Raw genomic sequence first — 16,362 nt, 5'->3', positions numbered from 1 at the left:
GGCAGGGTGAAGTAAGAGGATAGCAAGTTTGAGGCCAGTCTAAGCATAAACTCAGCAAGAGCCTGTCACAAAATGAAGCAATTTTAAAAAGACTGTGTGGTTCAGTGGTAGAGTGCTTGCCTTGTGCTCAGTCACCAGTAAAAAATAAAAGAGATTAAAAATTATTCCCTGGAAGGCACAACATGAACATCCACAACCAAATCTCCTGGAAACCTGTCAGGGCAGGCTCAAGCATATAGTTACTCCCCTCTGAGAGACCTCAAGATCAAATCAGAGAAAAACATAACAAGGTAGCTCTATCCGGGCCTTTGTAGTTGTGTGCTTCCTTTGGATTCCTTGACCCTCCTCCGTGGCTCCTCCAGAGCATTGCTGAGGGGGACGAAGAATATCTTGCTCTTCTCTCCTGCCATTCCAGACTCTGTCCTGGACCTCGGGCCTCTCTTCCCACATGGCCACTCTACCATCTCCTTCACTGCCCCTTTCCATGTTTCCTGGGGATTCTGAGAAATATGCTTCTTCCTGCAGCTACACGTGCGGAGTGAGACACAGGGACCCTCTGCTCTCATGTTCCACAAAGTTCCACTCAGTTTTGTGAGTTGCAGGGCAGAGGTTCCAACTTTCCTCTGCTCACCCTCAGGGAACTCCCAGGGTAGCCAGAGGGAGCAGGGTGCTACACCCTTGCCCTTGCTCTCCCCAGACTCCTCTTCACAGCCTGAGGTTACTCATTCAAGAGAGGTATGGGGAAAGGGCACCCTGACTCTTTCAGGGTCTGTCCTGAATGTTTGCCTTTCTGACGGTGTAGCAATCCACAGGGCTTAGCACACAGGGGGAAGAACCACATCCATTAACTGTTTCAGTACTGGCTCCCACGTTTCCCCAGGAGTTAAAGTCAGATGAAGCGTGCTTCAGGTCCTGCGGAAACTGGTAGATCTCAGTGTTCACAGCATTTGAAGGGGATTCTGTGCTGTTTCACGTCACGGTGCAGTGTTTCCACCTTCTGCTCCTCACACGCAGACACCCATACAGCACTATGTACTGTTCTAACTCAAGTCCCCCCCAAAAAATCCTCATGAGGTCGAAACCACTATTTTCCTCATTCTTCAAATAAGAAACTGAGGTAAAGAGAGATAATGAACTCTCAGAGCTAGTAACTCCCAGAGCCGAGGTTGGAACCTAAGCAGCTGCATTCCGAATTGTACTATTGATAACTACACTATTTACTATGGATCCAAAACATCTGGCTTAGCTGAAAACAGAGGAAATCCATTCTTTCCTAAACATTTAGGCTTGTAAACTTTAACATTGGTAACAAAAAAAAAATTCTGAATGGAAATGTGCCCATTTTTCTTTAAGAATGGTATATTCCCAAATGTGTCATACAAAAATAAAAATATATTTTTTGAGAAAATTGCTAGTGATCTTCTAAGCATTGTGGCAAAATCACACCAAAAACATATCACCAGATTTGTAGACATAACTCTTTTAAAAAGATGTGCAGCTCTTGCAAGATGTTTTCACTTTAAATTTCTCTTCTAGCTTGTTTCCAACTCAACAATAAATGACTTTTATTTCATGAAATTTATAATGTGTTCTCAACATGAGGTAGCTTCTGATTTCATGGATTAGCCAAATACCTCTATGTAACAAATTACTCCAAATTTTACTAGTTTAAAAGCACCAACCAAGTTTTGCTACCTTAGTTTGGGTAGGTCAGGAGTCTGGGCAGGGCTGAGCCAAGTCCTCCAGCTCAGAGTCTCTTTGAAGTGAGGCTTTAGTCATGTCAGTGTTTCCCTGGCAGAGAAGCTATGACCAAGTTCACTCATGTGGATGTTAGCCACCTCTTGTCTCCAATGGCTGCTAGCCAATGACACCGATTTCTTTCCATAAGGGCCTCTCTGTGAAACAGCTCATAAAATGGCAGCTTGTTGGCTCCAAACAAAGTGGGGAGTTAGGGGAAGATCACAGTCTTCTGTAACCTGATCACTTTGCTGACTAGGTCTAGCCCATGCTCCAGGACAGAAGATGACACAGACATGACCACTGGGAGCCATTTTCGAGGCTGCCTGCCACACCAAGTAATTTTATTCTTCCTATTCATTGCTGTTCTTACCATCCCGTTCTTCTAAAGTGGATTAGGTCATAGGATGCATCCAACCAGTTACTCAGGCCAAACAGCATGTTCTCTGCTCTTCCACTAACACAATGGCGTGCACAATTGGAGGAAAGACCAGTTTGGGTTTTTTTGCTGTTGTTTTGAGAAGAGTCTTGCTGTGTAGCCCTGTCTGGCCTGGAACTCACAATCCTCCTGTCTCTGACTCTGCAGTGCTGGGATTTCAGGCACCACACACGGCTGGAAAAGCATTTTGGAATAATCTTATTGTTTATGTAGTCAGGTTTTTAGACTGTCAGATCAACAATCTGCAACATTCGGAGGCTAAGACCCCTCTTCTGCAGGACAGGCCTGTCTCTTCTCCAATAACCTTGAAAGCTCTTGTTCCCTCAGTGAATTAGAATTAATTATGCAGGAAAAAAACACTTAGATTTCCCAAAGACTGTCTGGGTCCAGGAAACAGAACAGAAGAGAGAGCAATGGCACAGGACTGTTAGGTTCAAGCCTTGCTTCTTCGTAGTCTTGAGGCACAAGTGCAGGTGTGGACGGGGTTGATGAGGGGTGAATGGCTTGGACAGGAACGAAGAAATAGAACCAGACAAGAAAGTTGTTGAAAACAACATTCTTCTAATTCTGCTCACCACCTCCCCCCAAATACGGTGTTCCAGCTAGGTATTTCAAACCCTCTGGGCTTAAGTTTTATCTTTTCTAAAATGACAAGGTTGAAGCAAATAAAGTTTATATTTTATGGGTTAATGACTAGTAGAAAGGATTTATGAGATAGTTAATAAACAATGTCTCAGTGTTTAAAAGTCAGAGGGATAAACTTGTGCTGGTTTATGAAGGTTCTGTAAACAATTTATGACATTTAAAAAAAACATACTTTTTTTCTAATTTTAATATAGTTTCATATTGATGTAAAGACAGTTATTTTGTAAATATAAAGTTCTTTTCCTTCTGGAAACAGCCTCCTATTATTCCTCTCTTCAATCCCTTTCCCCTTTCCCCACTACACACACACACACACACCCACACACACACACACACACACACACACACACGATAACCATGTGTGCCTCTCTGTTAGTACGCCATCATTTGTCAGGCTGGACCACTCTGGAGACTTGGATCTGGAAACAGGTGAAGGCTAGTCATTCTTTAAGTCCCACAATCTAACCTGTGAAGTTACAGCTTTCAGTTGCCACATTTTCCTTCACCTATAGCAGAAAAAAATGAAGAAAGAAAGTAGTGAACTGAGAGAAGCCAATGACATGAAGACAGAACGCAGGCAGCATTTGCATTTCTAGTTCCAGTAATTGCTGAGGCCCTGCTGTTTTCTTGTGTTGGTTTCTGGTATGGAACCAGTTCTCGAGATGACTTCTTCCTTTGGCTTAAGATAACTGACTTGGGTTTTGGTCTCTTGAAACCAAACGGGGGAAAATGTAGCTAAAAATGTATGAAGAAAATAGAACAATGAAACCTCTTGCAACTGCTTTAAGTGGGTGGGGAGAGGGTTGGGGGGAGATGGTGGGCAATCTAACCAATGTACGATGTAAGCCTATTTGGAATTGTCACCATGAATTCCCCCTGTACAACAAATAGATCCTAATAAAAACAAAAAAAACTGTAAAAAAGAAGCTGAAATTTGGTGTACTCCTGAAATCCCAGCCTCTAGGAGGCTGAGGTAGGAAGATAGAGAGCTCAAGGCCAGTCTAGGCTACAGAGGAGAACTGTCTCAGAAAGTAAATAAAACAAAGATGAAGAAGACAAGAAATAATTTTACCACTTTCAGAAAACTTCTCTTAATATTTTACATTTTCTTCCTGCCATTTTTCTATGAATTTACATAAATTAGAATTTTGATATGACTTTCTAAATTGATGTGTTTATTACATTGTGGATATTTCTATGTCAATTAATACTCTTAAAAATATAATTCTTATGACTTGATGACAATTCATGCTCATGAGATTTTAATAAATGTATCCAGGTGGTATGTGTGCAAAGAAGATTCAGTTTGATTTGATCCATTTCTGAGAACCAGATCTGTGAAGTAATTAACAGGCAAGAAGAAAACTGGTTAACATGGAGGAGGAGCACCGCTCTCTGCCAAATGGAAGCAAGAATAAAGCCCTGCATGACACCATTTCCTTGGAAAACTGATCACTGGTAAAGCCACTGTTTCTCCTTCACCCAAAGGGAAGTAGGTCCCGAAAAAAAACTGTCAACATTTACTGAGCACCCCATGACAGGCACTGTGCTGTGTGCCTTACATGGACTACTTTTTAAAATTTTTTTAAATTTAAAATTTTTTGGGTGGTAAGGGAGGGGATGGGGGCAGGGGGGAGAAATGACCCAAGCATTGTATGCACATATGAATAATAATAAAAAATAAATAAATAAATAAATAAAATAAAATTTTTTGCACATTATTTAAAATATGTAATACCTAGTTAAAAGCGAGAGCACACAAGGGAGGGGTGAGGATAGGTAAGACACCTAAAAAATTAGCTAGCATTTGCTGCCCTCAACGCAGAGAAATTAAAGCAGATACCTCAAAAGCAACTGAGGCCAATAGGAGAAGGGGACCAGCAACTAAAGAAAAGGTTAGATCAAAAAGAATTAACCTAGAAGGTAACACCCACGCACAGGAAATTAATGTGAGTCAACTCCCTGTATAGCTATCCTTATCTCAAATAGCAAAAACCCTTGTTCCTTCCTATTATTGCTTATACTCTCTCTACAACAAAATTAGAAATAAGGGCAAAATAGTTTCTGCCGGTTATTGAGGGGGTGGGGGGGGAGAGGGAGGGGGCGGAGTGGGTAGTAAGGGAGGGGGTGGGGGCAGGGGGGAGAAATGAACCAAGCCTTGTATGCACATATGAGTAATAATAAAAAAATGTAATATCTAGTTAACAAATTTCTCTCTTGATACTTACTGTATGTAAGAGAAAAGGCACCAACATAATCCTAGAGTTTTATAATAGATGAAATATTTACAAAAAAACTAGTATTATGTTAATGTAAAAGTTAAGATGAAATATCAAGGAGAAGCCCTACCATGAGGTCAGCTGTACATACCTGACACTGTCATGCTATATGACTATGTGGATCAAAACAGGAGCTGAAGATTTGGAAGACTGGTGGAGTGGCTCAGGTGGTACAGCACCTGCCTAGCAAGCATGAGGCCCTGAGTTCAAATCCCAGCACTACCAAAAAAAGAAAAAAAGATTTGGAGGTCAGGACTGAGAGGTGTAGCTCAGTGGTAGAATGTGTGCTTAGCATGCATGACAACCTGGGCTTGATTCCCAGCAACCCCCAAAAAAGATTTGGGGATCATTTGTGTCCAGGCAGGAGATAAGGGTTTAGGGGTCATTTGTGCTACAAGGTAATGAAAACCTTAAGAGTGACATCACTCAGGAAGAAGGGTAAGAGTAAGAAGACACCAGGACTTCGGGTGTAGCTCAGTGGTAGAGTGGTTGCCCAGCATGCAAGAGGCCATGGGTTCTATCCCCAACACTGTGAGAAAGTAAGTTTGGATGGATGGTGGAGGGCAGGCGGTAGGAGTGGGAACATAGCTTAAGGAGGAAGAGAGGACCAAGGCATACATTTTGTTTGTCTTGAGATAGGTTTGACCGGGGCGTACTGCAATTCTCACGGGCAGAGTCAGGAGAGACAAAAAGGCTGGGAGACAAAAGATAAGAGAGAGCAATATTTTTCCAAGTGGACAGCAGGACACAAGTGCAGGGAGTGGACATAGACAGAAGAAGGCCAAGTGTTTCACCACACTGGGAGCAACAGAGGGGGAAATGGGACAGAGGCAATGGCAAGCCAGGGGTGATGTGGAGAGCTCATTCCTCCCTGAATGATGGAATCAGACCCATGGAGCCAGCGAGGCCTTCTGTTCCCAGCTTCTCTGTCAATAAAACAGCCCTTTAACCTCTAGTGAGGGCTTTGTTCCCAAACATCAAAGACGATCTTTTATAATAATATAACACATCTGAGATGGGATAGTCTAAATCCTGCTCCTCCTGCATCATCTTCTTCCGCATGTATCTACTGAGCAAATCAGACAGCGGGTATACGATGCCATGCATCAGCTCCAAATCCTACAGGTGGCCTCAAGTACTAATAAACTTCGATGGCCAGTAGGCTAGATTAGAAGAAAGGCCTCAAAAATAAACTCGCAGCTTCAAAGGCCCCAGAAACAAACTTGCAGCTTTGGGGCAGCTTCCTTCTGAGTCATGTATAACCTTCAGCCATCTGGTCCAAGTCGAGGGGTACCTAACAAACATGTGAGTTGCCAGGTACAGCCACAGGGCTGGATCTCTGGACTGGGCAGCCATGGTGCCGTTGGAATTCACGAGTCTCAGTTGCTCTTTGTCTTGACCACTTGGCTCCCTTCTGCCTGAGTCAGTTCAGGATAGGTTCTCCTTGTGCCTAGAACACACTGAGCCCTTATTCCCTGGCATGTGCTATGTTATTACGAAGAAAACCAACAATTTTTGAATCTGCTCACACAGGAGAAGTACACATCAAACCAGTTCTGCAAAAGGCAGGAAATAATATGTGTACGTTACAGTTTTCTTACCACCTACTATAAACAGAGGCTGTTTACTTGTTTTTAATTACAAAACATTTCTTTCTTGGATATTTGCTGTCTTTCCCTGGTGTTTTCTACCTTGGAGGATTTGGCAGTAGGGCTGCACATTTCAGAATATTCTCGGACTTCAAATGTTGGCAGGTTCTTAAAATCAGATGAAAGCTGTGGAGACACTCTGTATTTTGAAGGCACTGTACAGTTAGCTTTACTTAATTTGATAAAAGTTCAACTTTACATTAAGGATGAAATCCCATTATCATCTAGTTAATTCTGCCATTCCCTATGAGGCAGGGACAGTGAGGGTAAAATCTTTAAAAATCTGGGAAGAAATCGGAGGCTGAGATCAGGAGGATAGTGCTTCAAGGCCAGCCCAGGCAAATAGTTTGTGAACCCTCATCTCCAAAATAACCAGAGCAAAATGGACTTGGAGGTGTGGCTTAAGCAGTAAAGCGGCTGCTTTACAAGCGTGAAGCCCTGAGTTCAAACTCCAGTCCCACCAAAAAAAAAAAAAGAATTCTGGGTAATCAGACTCTGTCTCCAGAGGCCTGAGGCAGTGTGAAAGTCACCTGTTGGTAGAAATAAGCAGGGCACTGAGAAATGCCCACCTGACTTTGAGGACACAGAAATGGTGTTCCTTTATGAAGACAGCAGGCACAGGCTGCCCCACATTGGCACTGGGGAGAAACCAGGGAACTTATGTTGAAACAGGAGGGAGCTGGCAGCACCAGGGGGGCCTGGGCTTGTGAGGCGGCTGCCACAGTGCCCTGTGTGAGGCTATGGAGCCACCATATGGTCACGCAGTAGGACTCTACCCCAATTTAAAACAATCTCACCAAAGTAATGAGAAAAGCAAGATGAAGAGATGAGGGTATAAATACCACCTGCTCATTCATATATTAAATATGAACAACACTAAATTGTCATTTTTGTGGTAAAGTGATCAAATGTTGGCAATTTTATGTTGCTTCTAGCAAATATGTATATTTGTATGTGATTTATATGAGTATAGAGGAAATTATGAAAAGATACATATAAGGTTAGCATGTGACAGAGAGAGGGGAAAGAGAAACAGGAAAATGAAGACTATAGAAACAAAGAAGGAAAGGAGAGAGAGAAAGAAGCCAAACATATACAATGTGATTCTACTTATGAAAGACGCCATGTTCATGCATGTAAAAGGGACGTGCTGGAGCCTTCTGCAAGCCTTTGGTCAAAGTCCAAACTCTCCTGCTCCCAGATGGGTCAGATGTCACAACAGTAGGCTTCTCACCACACTTTGTCCTTTGTCCCTGACTGCCTCCCATGGAATGAAACCACAGAGACCCTTTTGAGTGCTTCCCAGCTCACAGGAGCCTCTCAGGGAGAACCAGGACCATTGTCCTTTCCCTTCCTGGCCTCCTTGCTCAGCTATATCCTTGTATTCTGATGCTGGGGGGTTAGTAGTCTCTTTTTGTTCAGGATTGCCACCACTGAGGCTCAGGTTTGGGAGCTGGAGCTGCCCCAGAGAAAAAAGAAAAAGAAGACTGTCACTTGGAAATTGTGGGGACAGAAGAGTGTAAGTCCCACATTTTCAATTTCTTGGCTAGTCAGTCACTGCTGCTGAAGTCAGAGACCACAGGCTTCAGTTTGGAGTTTAATAAGGAACTTTAACAGAATGAAGGACTATTGACACTGTTGCTTTGAAAAGACAAAGCCCTGAGCTAGCCATTATAGTTTCTAAACAAATAGGTAAGGAAAACAGTAGTGTTTGCACACTAGTTATCATAAAATCCAGGCTAAGGACTGGAGGCATAGCTCAAGCGGTAGAGTGCCTGCTTAGCCAGTGTGAAGCCCAGTCTCACCAAAAAAAATTTAAAAAACTGAAACTTGATCCATGCCTGTCACCCTGTACTAGTATCAATTCAAAGGTCCTTAATAGCAGAACTGAAACCTCGAAGTTACTATAGGAATACACCAGAAGCAACAGGTATAGGCAAAGTGTTCCTTAGTAGAACTCAAGTGACTCAGCAACTAAGAGAAAGGATTGACAAATGGGACTACATGAAAATAAAAAGCTTCTGCACAACAAAAGAAATGGTCTTTAAATTGAAGGGGCCACCCACAGAATGGGAGAAAATCTGTGCTAGCTATACATCAGACAAGGGACTGATAACCAGAGTATACAGGGAGTTCAAAAAACTAAACTTCCCAAAAATCAATGACCTGATAAAGAAATGGGCAACTGAACAGAATTTTTTTTCAAAAGAAGGCATCCAAATGGCTAAAGAACACATGAAAAAATGCTCACCATCCCTGGCCATAAAGGAAATGCAAATCAAAACCATACTAAGATTCCACCTCACTCCTGTTACAATAGCTAGCATCAAGACCACCACCAACAATAAATGTTGGTGAGGATGCAGGGGAAAAAGGAACCCTCATACACTACTGGTGGGAATGTTAGCTAGTACAACCACTTTGGAAAACAATACGGAGGCTTCTTAATAAACTAAACATAGACCTGCCATATGATCCAGCAATCCTACTCCTGGGGATATACCCAAAGGAATGTGACTCAGGTTACTCCAGAGGCACCTGCACACCCATGTTTATTGCAGCACTATTCACAATAGCCAAATTATGGAAACAGCCAAGATGCCCCACTACTGTTGAATGGATCAAGAAAATGTGGTATTTATCTACAATGGAATTTTATTCAGCCACAAAGAAGAATGAAATTTTGTCATTTGCAGATAAATAGATGAAACTGGAGAACATCATCTTAAGCAAAGTTAGTCAGGCTCAGAAGGCAAAAAAATCTCATGTTCTCCCTCATATGTGGATTATAGACCTGAAACAAATGCAGTAGTGTTATTGTACATGGGTCACACACTAAGGGGAGAACATCCACTGGAGGAATAGGGAAAGGGAAGGAAACCTAAAACTTGAATGTGGTTGACGTGCTCACTGTAGAGGAGTGAACAAAGTAATCTTAAACTGGCAGAGGCCACTATGGGAAGGGGACCAGAAGGTAGTGAAGAGGTCTGGTAGAGATGAACCAGTTTGGGTTATAATACACATATACATGGAAAGAACACAAGGAATCTCCCTGTATAGCTATCTTTATCTCAAACTAGCAAAAACGCCATGTTTTTCTTATTATCTTTTTTGGTTTGTGTTCAACAAAATCGGAGAACAAGAGGGTGGAACAGATTCTGCCTGGGGGTAGGGGGAGGGAGGAGAGGAGGAGGTGGCCCAAATAATGCATATACATGTAAATAATGTAAAAATGATAAGGAAAAAAAAAGACAAAATCCAAGCTAAGTCTCCACCTATTTTGTATTATGTTATTATAAACTATTTCAGTCTAAATCTGTTTATATAAAGGAGAAGTGCTTTCCTATATTGAAAAGCTTAAAAGTTCAAAGGAAGGTTTGACTTGTAATCTGGAGGGCAAAGACATTGGAACGAATAGATCAGGGTGTCTCAACCTCAGCACCACTGATACTCAGGGCCAGATACTTCTTTGTAGGGGACGGGGACTGTCCTGAGCATTGTAGGATGCTGAGAGTGTCCTTGGTCCCTGTTCGTTGAATGCCAGTAGCACCCTCCCACCCTCAAGTTGTGACGAATCAAAATGCTTCCAGATATTACTAAGTATTCCCGGATGATCTGGGGGGGTAGGAAGGCAAAATGACGACCATTGAGAACTACTAGATTTGTTAAACCTCGTTTGTTATCATATTTGTTGTTGAAAACTACTTATTCGAAGCTAATTTATAGTTGTCCTGTGTGGTTGATTTTACTGTTTTAACAATTAACTTATTATCTGTGATATCACTAACTTTATTTTGTAATTTTTAACTAGTAGGTAAATGGCTGAACTTCCCCATTAGAAAGCATGAAGACCTATGGCTCTTAGCTTCTCCCCCACCCCCCAAAAAAGTAGTGTAGCAGAGAGGAGGACCAGAAGAGAAACAGACAGGTCTGTATCCTGATAAAGTAGCAGGGGGGAAGGAATGGCATAGCAGAGAGATAAAACCTAAAGAATCCAAATGTGAAGAAGGACATGTAGCACTAGGGTGAAATAGCCTAGAGAATTGCATATAACCATGTATGTGTTAAACCTTGTTTTATTTTATTTTATTGCCTCTGTAACCTGCTTTGTTCTCGGGGCTCAGCCTTTGGACTCGAGTCCTGAGTCTGTGCTGGCACAATAAAACGTTGCTTCCTTGCCTCAGAGTCCTGTGTCTCTCTGTCTGAGTCTCCCATAACAGTAGGAATAAGGAAACAGAATCCCACAAGTAATTTGGTTAACATCAGGTCATTCTTCTTGTAAGGGTTAAAGCAGAAGGTCCTTTCTTATTGTGCCAGCTCAAGTTGACTGGATTCTTCCAGAATGGTTGCTGTGAATCTCTTGGGTTTAGGAATAACTGATCTGTTTGGGGATTTTCCTCCTTCCTTAAAATGTCAGGTTAATTACATATGGCACTTAGTATCCATTTTAGTTTGGGCTGTTGCGCCTAGTGCAGGAGCTGTTTTAAACAATGGTCTCCGATAAATTCAATACTGATAAATCTTGTGACTCCAAGTCATTTCTAAAAGGCCACATATGGTAGTTTTTCCTCAGAGAGGAAAAGAGGAGACACCTAGTCTGCAACACTCCAAATAGATTCCCCAAGGCTGGAAAGAGCAGCTAAATATTTTGGGGTCACTTTGTGTTGCAGAGGTCTGGACCCTGTGTTGGGGGATGGCTACTAGTGGGCTAAGCTAAGCTAGACTAAGCTAGCTAGGTGCCCTGGCTCATAGGCTTTGATAAAGACACTGTCCCCAGCTTATCATGGAGGAATTAGACCTGTCTTCCAAGGGACCCTACAGACTGCAGCAGACAGTGCCCTGCCACATCTCTTATAGTCCCTGTACACGTCAACAGACTCCCAGAACAACCGCCCTTAACCAGTAGGGAGAGGAGTTGATGTGTCAGTACTCCAATTTCCTCACTTACCATGCTCCACGTGGTCTCTCAGTTGCTCCCTAAGAGGAAGTCCCAGTTGCCTGCCACAATTCACTTGCTCACTCATGAACTCTTTATTATTTCCTTTCTCTTTCCTACCTCAGTTCACTGCTCTTTCACAATGCTGCCTGGGATCACTGCCCCCAAACTACATGCAACCAAAGCCCTGACTCAATTGGCTTCTGAGGGAGCCAAAATAAGACAAAGAGACCTTAGACAAAGAGTCCCTGGCAGCAGCCATGGAAGCCAGAAGGCCACAGGCAGGTTTCATATGCCTGAAGGCTCCCATACCACTCAAAGAATGAGATAGAACTATGACTGAATATCCAGCAACTGTAATTATCACTGGATGTCAGAGAATTCTGATAGGGTGTCATGAATTGACCTAAGTTTGGCCATTTGGCAATTGTGCCATTCTTCTGGCAAATATTAGCAACTTCTGGAAGTTAGAGATAGGCAGGGATGATAGCTCCTTAGCAAGTACTTTGCAATGAAGGTCATCCTTGGACCAGCTATTCCAAGCACATGAACATCTGTTAACACAAAACAATCATATTCCTTGTTCCTGGAGTTTGGGAGAAGGCCTCAGGCCTCCACACAGCATCTCGAGGGAAAGCTTCATTCCCAAGACAGATGCAATGAGACAGTAGGCTCCACCAGCTCTGTGGTCCATCAAGTGATGTGAAGGTCACGGGGTCAATCATTTTTAGAGCTTGTGCTCTGCTCCAGAGTGTTGACATTGCTGTCCTGATGGATTTTTATATCCTGTAGGCCTGAGGATGGGGCCTCTACAATTCTAGCCAAGCATGTGTGCCTCTGGTACTTACTCATGTCACCTTTGAAAGATAATTTTAACTTTCCAGTGGTGTCCAACAAACCCTCCGGGGCAGAGCGAAAACATCTGAACTGCTTATGTAGCTACCTTTGGAACTGATCAGAATACTTCCGACACAACTGTTCCTAGGGTAAAGATTAATTTTCACACCCACACACCCACCTCCTCTATTTATACGAAGTACTTACATATCCACACATACACTGATAGCTAAATCCACTGAGCATTACACCACGATAGCACATGTATCCCTAACAGGAACTTATCTTTCACCCTCCAGCACTTCCAGGATGTGAGTTCCATGAATTGGTGACATTTTGCATATGAGGAAACACAGTGAGGACTATTAATTGAGGGTTCTGCCTCAGGCAGTCTGGTTTCAGAGAGCCCAGCTGCTTTGCTTTGCTACACAGCCTCTGATAAGGACCAATGTTAATTTCAAGAAATCTAAAAGTAAGATAAACTGTTACAAAATTTGAGAATCTGTAGGAGAAAAATGACTGTGTGATAGTAAAAGGCTACCAGTTTTTAAAGTCTTTGTTGTGTAAACCCATAGGTTGCAGACAGCATCAGCAAGGGCAGCCCTAGTCCTGCATGTGAATCCTACCGCAACAGACAGCCAGACCAGACTCTCTTCTCCAGAATTTGTAATAAGTACCATGATTCCAGCTTCAATCTGACTGCTCCCCTCAAAACAGTTGCTGTGGGGCTTCTGTCCCATTTCATGGACTGAATAGATGACAAAGCTAGTCTGCCAAGCAAGACCAAGAACACTTTGAGAAAAGGTCTCATGGCCTATGAATACTGTCACCTGAGTACACACACTTGAAATTCTTTTTAGCTTAAGTAACTACAGAATTTTTTTTTTTTTGTGGTACTGGGGTTTGAACTCAGGGCCTACACCTTAAGCCACTCCCCCAGCCCTTTTGTAATGGGTTTTTACGAGATAGGGTCTCGAGGATTATTTGTCTGGACTGGCTTCAAACCGCAATCCTCCTGATCTCTGAGGAGCTAGGATTACAGGCGTGAGCCACCAGTGCCTGGCTACTGCAGAGTTTTAAGTTTTTGAGCCAGGAAGTATATATGACTACTTTAGGAAGACCTATTGATAATTTATAGGCTACATAGCAATAAAGAAGGGACAAGTAGAGAAAGGTGAGAATGGTGATCCAGACAACAGAAAATGGCAATACAGCCACAAGGGAATGGGGAATAAAGGGCTTGGGTGAGGCAGGGATACATGAACACTCTATTTCTTTCTTCAAGATCCAAAATGACCACTTTCCTCTTTCCCCAAGTTCTGTTACATTCTTCTGGTGGCCAGATAGCTTGATAAGGATAGGGTTTATCTTCCTTGAAGGATTAATATACTCCCATATACATTTCATTTCCTGTGTTTCTAATAATTTCTAGAAGGATTTAAGTTTCTTTCCAATATGTTACTTTAAAAAAGTATCAAACATGGGGCTGGAGATATGGCTCAAGAATGCCTGCTTTGTAAGTAAGTGCAAAGCCTTGAGTTCAAACCCCAGTCCCCCCTTCAAAGAAGTGTCAAACACTTAGGAAAGTTTAAAGAATTTTATGTGACCATCTGCACTATCTTATTTTACCTGTAGAGCACCCTACTGACACTTTACTCTATTTTCTTTATCAAATATCTAGCCAGGTTTATTTATCTACTCATTAATCTAGCTTAATTTTAGTGCCATTCCAAAGTAAATTAAACACAATGAAACACCCAAATCTTACATGTACATTCTCTGGATTTTGACTCACATAACCCAAACCTAATATTATTAAGATACAGACTGCTACTATCATTCCATAACATTGCTTGGGGTCCCTTCCTATCCATCCCTGTTCTCCATGTCCACTCCAGGAAATCCCAATGGACTGTAACCCACCCTAGATCAGTTTGGGAACAGACTCTTTTCAATATTTTCTTGAGGCTACTGCAATAGATTCCAATCAGGGTCTTCAGGCTCAGCCCAGGGATAAAATGTGACCCATCTGCATTCTTTCCATGCAGTAAGTTCATCAGGCGGGAACTGCTGTGAAGAGGGCAATTTGAAAAGTCTTCCACTTAGAATTTCCTAAAAAGCTTCAGAGGCTGTGCAGCCCTTTTTAAAGCTGGCTAGCAAAACTGGAAAGTCTTTTTAAAAGGTGACCAGAAAGCTTACTGTGTTTATTTCCATATGATTATATACTTCATATCCTTCAATTGCTAAAGGCAGGGTAAAAGGAGGATTAACAAAAAAACTTGGGCCAGAACCACAAAATAGGATGTCTGTTCTTAAACTCATAAAACCATCACTTGAGCAAATTACTTTCCTTGATATTTAAATGATACTTAAAACTTTTTATTTTGCACTATCCACACTGACCTGGCTATCAACTTACTCACAGGTAGGCATTTCTACACATCCTTGGTTAAGCTGGAACCCATAGCATAAATGGGGACTGCCTCTTCTACCTTCATCCTAACTTTTTTCAGTGTTACAGGGCGTGTGCATGGGCATGTATGTGTGTTGGAGAAGTTCTTGGAAAAGCATATTGCAGCACAAGGCCATGAACCACTAGAGATCCTGTCCCTGTCCCGGATGCATAGCCTCAATTTGTCCTGCCCCAGGGACAGCTGTATAAATATTCTTTGTGTGTGTGTACTGGGATTTGTACCTAGTACAAATCCGCTTGAGCCACACCCCCAGCCTTTGTATAAATATTCTTGAGCCAAGGGAGCATAAGCATAGTCCTGGAGAGCAACTTTGACCACAACCACACCAGGAGCTCAGAAAATAGGCTTTAGTCAAGCTCCTGCTGCTGCCAACTTCTCCTCAAAGGACAGGAGGTGACATGGAGCCATGGGCCAGTTCTCAATGGGAACCAGCTCCCATCCTGTTTCACACTAGATGAAAAATGTTGCTCTCTACTACCTTATTAAGTCCCCTGACAACCTCACCTGAAACTGAGGAACAAGCGAAATCAAGAGCCAGAGTCCACAGAGTCCATCAAAAGCCCAAGAGCCAATCAGACGCAGAAGATAAGGTTAGAAGTTCCTGAACTCTAGGGTCATAAAAACCTTAGGAATTTAATACAAATATCAAAGAACTAAACGTCTGAAGGAATGTGGTAGCAAGGAAAGCTTGTTAGATTTCAGGGATGCTTCAAGGTTGGCTTTCTGGATATTGCAAGAGGGCTGTCCAGACAGGAAAGGGTGTTACAGGGTGTGGGCAAGCAAAGGTTGGGAAGTTTGCTCTGCAGGTAAGAAAGGGCAAAGAAACTGAACTTCTCAGAACAAACACAAGCAACATGTCTCAATCTAGAAAGTTATCAAACAAAACTAATTAGAAGCCATGTGCTGATGGCTCATGCCTGTAATCCTACCTACTTGGGAGGCAGAGATCAGGAGAACTGCAGTTCAAGGCCAATCCAGGGAAACAGCTCACGAGATGCTATCTTGAAAATACCCAACAGAAAACAGCCTTGGTGGGCTGGGTCAAGTGGTAGAGCACCTGCCTAGCAAGTGTGAGGCCCTCCAGAAGGAAAAACCAAGTCTTTTCTATCTCTTAGCTTCACATGAACTCAGCTCCTTCCAGCAATAAAATAAGAGAATTACAATATTATACATCCCCATAAAAGCAAAGAAGCTGTGGTATTTGATCCCAGGGACTCAAAAACCCATTTTCTTTCAGTTACCCCATAGGGCCTTCTTACATTTTTCTTCATAGCATTTTATCACTACCACCTGGAATTTTAAACATTTCCTGAACGAACAAAAAGGATTACTCTGTGTGTTAAACTAATCATGCCAAATACAGTAC

General features: G+C 42.4%; 1 long non-coding RNA gene across 1 annotated transcript in view; it reads left to right on the top strand.

Annotated features, from left to right (window-relative positions):
* The window catches only part of LOC141424223 (uncharacterized), a 28,920-nt gene extending 24,541 nt beyond the window's left edge, over window positions 1-4,379 (top strand). Inside the window, exon 3 of the long non-coding RNA XR_012449208.1 lies at window positions 4,101-4,379. This is a non-coding gene — a long non-coding RNA (uncharacterized lncRNA). The remainder of the gene's footprint in view (window positions 1-4,100) is intronic.
* Window positions 4,380-16,362: the final 11,983 nt, after the last annotated feature.

The sequence above is a fragment of the Castor canadensis genome, chromosome 6, assembly GCF_047511655.1.
Source record: "Castor canadensis chromosome 6, mCasCan1.hap1v2, whole genome shotgun sequence".
Taxonomy (NCBI): Eukaryota; Metazoa; Chordata; class Mammalia; order Rodentia; family Castoridae; genus Castor; species Castor canadensis.
This window is presented reverse-complemented; position numbering and strand designations above follow the sequence as displayed.